This window comes from Cynocephalus volans, chromosome 17 (assembly GCF_027409185.1).
Source record: "Cynocephalus volans isolate mCynVol1 chromosome 17, mCynVol1.pri, whole genome shotgun sequence".
Lineage (NCBI taxonomy): Eukaryota > Metazoa > Chordata > Mammalia > Dermoptera > Cynocephalidae > Cynocephalus > Cynocephalus volans.
In genome coordinates, this window is record NC_084476.1 from 42063051 (window position 1) to 42068975 (window position 5925).

General features: G+C 35.9%; 1 pseudogene; it reads right to left on the reverse strand.

Moving 5' to 3' along the window:
• Positions 1-3936: 3936 nt before the first annotated feature.
• LOC134365457 (large ribosomal subunit protein uL18m-like) lies at positions 3937-4460 on the reverse strand (annotated as a pseudogene).
• Positions 4461-5925: the final 1465 nt, after the last annotated feature.

Below are 5925 nucleotides of genomic sequence, written 5' to 3' on the forward strand. Positions count from 1 at the left end.
TCCACATGCTCATCAGCATTTGTTATTTTCTGTCTTCTTGATAGTAGCCATTTTAACTGGTGTAAGGTGATATCTCACTGTGGTTTTAATTTACATTTCCCTGATGAGTGGTGATGTTGAGCATTTTTTCATGCATCTGTTGGCCACTTGTATGTCTTCTTTTGAAAAATGTCTGTTTGGGTCCTTCGCCCATTTTTTAATTGGGTTATTTGGGTTTTTGCTGTTGAGTGGTTTGAGTTCCTTATGTATTCTGGATATTAGCCTCTTGTCTGATGTGTAGTTTGCAAACACTTTCTTCCATTCTGTAGGTTGTCTCTTCACTTTGTTGATAGTGTCTCTTTCTGTGCAGAAGATTTTGTTTGATGTAGTCCCATTTGTCTATTTTTGCTTTAGTTGCCTGTGCCTTGGGGGTCTTGTCCAAAAAAGTGCTTCCCATTATCATTTTGTGTAGCATTTCCCCTGTTTTCTTCTAGTAGTTTCATAGTTTCAGGTCTTAAATTTATGTCTCTAATCCATTTTGGTTGATTTTTATGTATGGTGAAAGATGAGGGTCTAGTTTCAACCTTCTGCATGTAGATATCCAGTTTTGCCAGCACCATTTATTGAAGAGGCTGTTTTTCCCCACTGCGTATTACTGGCACCTTTCTTGAAAATCAGTTGGTTGTCAGTGTGTAGGTTTATTTCTGAGCTTTCAATTCTGTTCCATTGGTTTGTCTGTTTTTATGCCAGCACCATGCTGTTTTGGTTACTATAGCTTTACAGTATATTTTGAAGTCAGGAAGTGTGATGCCTCCAACTTTGCTCTTTTTGTCCAAGATTGCTTTAGGTATACAGGGTCTTTTGTGAGTCCATATACATTTTAAGATTGCTTTTTTCTATTTCTATAAAGAATATCATTGGTATTTTGATAGGGATTTCAATGAATGTTTAGATTGCTTTGGGTAATATGGACTTTTTTTTTTTTTTTTGTCTTTTTCGTGACCGGCACTCAGCCAGTGAGTGCACCGGCCATTCCTATATAGGATCCAAACCCATGGCGGGAGTGTCGCTGCGCTCCCAGCGCTGCACTCTCCCGAGTGCGCCATGGGCTCGGCCCTAATATGGACATTTTGATGATGTTAATTCTCCCAACCCCAAACATGGGATATCTTTCCTTTATTTGAATCCTCTTTAATTTTTTCACCAATGTTTAATAGTTTTCATTGTACAGGTCTTTCACTTCCTTGGTTAAATTTACTTTTTTTTTTCTTTTGGTAGCTAATGTGAATGGGATTACTTTTTTGATCTCTTCTTCAGCTATTTTTTATTGGCATACATGAATACTATTGATTTTTGTGTGTTGATGTTTATCCCACCACTATACTGAATTCATTTATTAGGTCTAGTAATTTTTTGATGGAGTCTTTAGGATTTTCTATGTATATGATTATGTCATCTGCAAATAAGGATAGTTTTACTTCCTCCTTTTTGATTTGGATGTCCTTTATTGCTTTCTCTTGCCTTATGGCACTAGCTAGAACTTCCAGTACTATGTTGAACAAGAGTGGAGAAGGTGGGCATCCTTGTCTTGTTCCATATCTTACGAGAAAAGTTTCCAATTTTTGTCCATTCAGTATGATATTAACTGTAGATCTGTCAAATATATGCTTTATTATACCTCATTTGTTGAGTGTTTTTTATCATAAAGGGTGTTGGATTTTATCAAATGCTTTTTTGGTGTCTATTTAAATGATCATATGGTTTTTTCCTTCATTCTGCTGTTGTGATGTATCACATTTATTGATTTGCATATATTGCATGTGTTGAACCATCCTTGCATCCCTGGATGAACCCAACTTTATCTTGGTGAATGATCTTACTAATGTGTTGTGGGATACTGTTTTTACTAGTATTTTGTTGAGGATTTTTGCATCTGTGTTCATTAGAGATATTGGTCTGTAGTTTGCTTTTTGTGTTGTATCTTTTTTCAGTTTTGTTAGGAGGGTAATGCTGCCTCAAAGAATGAGTTTGGACATATTCCCTCCTCTTCAAGTTTTTGGAAGAGCTTGAGAAGAATTGGTATTAGTACTTCTTAAATGTTTGGTAGAATTTGGCAGTGAAGCCATCTGGTTCTGGGTTTTCTTTATTGGGAGACTTTTAATTACTGCTTCAATCTCGTAACTTGTTATTCTTCTGTTTAGGCTTTCTAGTTCTTCATGATTCAACCTTGGTAAGTTGTATGTATCTAGGAATTTATTCATTTCTTCTAGGTTTTCCAGTTTGTTTGCATATAGTTTGTTTGTTCATAGTAGTCTCTTATGATCATTCATATTTCTGTGGTATCAGTTGTAATGTCCCCCTTTTCATTTCTAATTTTATTTGAGTCTTTTCTCTTTTTTCCTTAATTAGTCTAGCTAAAGGTTTACCAATTTTATTTATCTTTTCAAAAAACCAACCAACTCTTTGTTTCATCAATCTTTTGTACTTAAAAAAAAACTCTAATTCATTTATTTCTGCTCTGCTCTTTGTTATTTCTCCCCTTCTACTGATTTTGGGTTTGGTTCATTCTTGTTTTTCTACTTCCTTGAGGTGTAATGCTAGGTTGTTTATTTGAAGTCTTTCTCTTTTTTTGATATAGGCATTTATTGCTATAAATTTGCCTTTTGGAACTGCTTCTGCTCTATCCCATAGGTTCTGATATGTTGTGTTTACATTTTCATTTCTCTACAGGAATTTTTCAATTTGCTTTTTGATTTCTTCTTTGACCTATCCATTGTTTAGGAGTATGTTGTTTAATTTCCATGTATTTGTACAGTTTCTAGTGTACCTTTTGTTGTTGATTTCTAGTTTTATCCCATTGTGGTTGGACAAGATAGTTGATATGATTTTAATTTTTAAAAATTTGTTGAGACTTGTTTTGTGACCTAATATATGGTCTATTCTACAGAATGTTCCATGAGAAGAACATACTGCTGATAAGAATGTGTATCATGCAGGCGTTGGATGAAATATTCTGTATATGTCCATTAGATCCAATTGGCCTAGAGTAGTAATTAATTCTGATGTTTCTTGGTTAATTTTCTGTCTGAATGATCTGTCCTTTGTTGAAAGTGGGATATTAAAGTCCTCAACAATTATTGTGTTGGAATCTCTCTCTCCCATTATGTCTAATAGTAATTGCTTTATACATCTGGTGCTCTGGTGTTGGGTATGTATATATTTAGAATTGTTATATCCTCTTGTTGAATTGATCCCTTTATCATTACATAATGACCTTCTTTTTTAAAAATTATTATTATTTTTTACTTTCCTTGGCTTGAAGTCTGTTTTATCTGATATAAGTATAGCTACTCCTTCTATTTTTTGGTTCCATTTGCATGATACATCTTTTTCCATCACTTCACTTTCAGTTGATGTGTGTCTTTTTATATGAAGTGAGTATCTTGTAGGCAGCATATTGTTTGTTCTCGTTTTAAAATCAATTCAGCCACTCTGTGTCTTTTAATTGAGGAAATTAATCCATTTACATTATTATTATTTTTTTTAGCAAACAACTATCATTTATTGAGATCACTATGATCCAGACATGGTAACAAGGGCTTTACATAAACCTCATATGTGCACTTTTGCCACAGTGAGCTCAAAGGCAGAGAAAATTTCATATAACCAGAAAATAAGATTTCATAATATGCCTTTATTTTGTCCTTCAAAAGTTAATTATAATTGGTGACTGCTTTTCTTAGATACTTCTCTCATGTTCAAGAGAGGGAAAGAATTTAGTCCTTAATTTAAAAAAGACCAAACAAACCCAAGGGGGAGGGAGATGACCTTAACTACAAATAATATTCCACTGTTCATTATTGCCATAAAACTCCAAGCTGGTTGTTCTTCCAGATGCTCTCTTTTGATGGCTGACAGTTTTATATTTACAAGTTTGAAACAATGCTGCTATTTTATTCATAGATTCTCCGAGGTTCCTGTAGACCACACCACCTTCCATCATGGCACTCTGTAGTCGTTTCATCAAGTCTGAGGCTGCCTCCCAAGGGGTTGGCTGATAGACCATGAAGTTGATTCCTGCCTCTAAGCATCGCTCTGCTAGCACTCATCCTATACTTTCACAAGCCACCACATTTTTGGTGCTGTGAAGGTGCTTTCTAAGAGCCCATTCATGAGTGGATGACAAAACCAGAACCTGGCCATTCCGATGCTCAACAAGTGCTTCTACATGATGCTGAGTCCTTATAACTCGCAACCTGTGCCAGAACTCACGTCCCCCAACCCCGCTCTTTCCTGGCCACAGCTAACAGCTCCAGATTCCAGGGGTTCTGGTTGGTGAACTCTGGGGCAACAGCTTCAATTTCCACAGGGCCCACTTCAGGTTTCACTGCCAGCGTGGAACCGGTTGAGAGGGCTGTGGACCCACACTCAGGGCTCCTGCAGACCGACAACAACTCCCAAAATCACGACCGAAGTGCCATAGCTAAAAAGATCTCAGGCAAAGCCTTGGAAAAGCCTCCCCTCCTTTTCCTCACCGGTGTCTCAGAGGCTCACTGGCCATAGCCATACTGACTCGTGGAAAAATCAATACTCCATTTACATTTAGACTTATGATTTATATAGAGAGACTTGTTAATGACATTTTGTTACCTTTTTTCTGGTTGTTTTATAGATCATTTTTTGCAGATCTTACTGTCTTCTTTTGTGGTTGAGTAGTTTTCTTTAGCAGTATATATATTTTTTATTTTTATAAATATTATATATAATATATATTGATATAATTGATATTATAAACATATAATTAACATATAAATTATATATATATATTGGCCAGTACAGGAATCGAACCCTGGACCTTGGTGTTATCAGCATCATGCTCTAACCAACTCAGCTAACTGGCCAGCCTCTCTAGCAGTATATTTTGATTTCTTGCTGTTTTTTTAAAAAAATTATGTCTCTTATAAGTTTTTGTGTTATAGTTACCATGAGGCTTAGAAGAACATGTTATAACAGATTATTTTAAACTAATAACAACATAACTTGGATAGCTAAAAAAAAAAGAGTAAAAACAAAGCCAACTACATGCTTTGACCTCATTCCCCCCAGTTTTTGATTTTGGCTTTTTCTTCTTTTTTAATAGGTTATGAATATTCATGGCATACAAAGCTGGACATTTTATTGTCTCAAGTTACATCTTTTTTTTTTTTTTTTTTGACCAGTAAGGGGGTTGCAACCCTCTGCATGGTGTGGTCCGCACTGAGCGCACCGGCCATCCCTATATAGGATCCGAACCCGTGGCCTTGGCGCTACCAGCACCGCACTCTCCCGAGTGAGCCACGGGGCCAGCCCTCAAGTTTAATATTGCCTATCTCTTATATGGTTGTTGTATTTGTTACTGTCTTGTTAGGTTTGTCCTTTAGTCTTCATACTAAGGATATAAGTGGTTTGTTCACTACCCTTACAACATTGGAGTATTCTGAAATTGTGTACTTACTTTAACAGTGAGTTATGTATGTTAGAATGTTTTCTTGCTGCTCCTTAGCCTCATTTTCTTTCAGATTGAAGAACTTCCTTTAGCATTACTTGTAAGGCAGGTCTAGTACTGATGAATTCCCTCAGCTCTTGTTTGTCTGGGAAAGACTTTATATTGCATTTGTATTTGAAGGTTAGTTTTGCTGGATACAGAATTCTTAACTGACAATCCTTTTCTTTCAGCACTTTGAATATATCATCCTATTCTTTTCTGGCCTGTAGGGTTTCTACTGAGAAATCCACTGAGACATATTGGGGCACCATTGAATGTCATGTGTGTTTTTTTTTAAAATTTTTATTCTCATGTTGCTTTCAGTATTCTTTGTCTTTGGTTTTTAATAATTTGATTATGATGTGCCTTGGGGTGTTCCTCTTTGGATTGAATTTGATTGTTGACCTCTGAGCTTCGTGTAC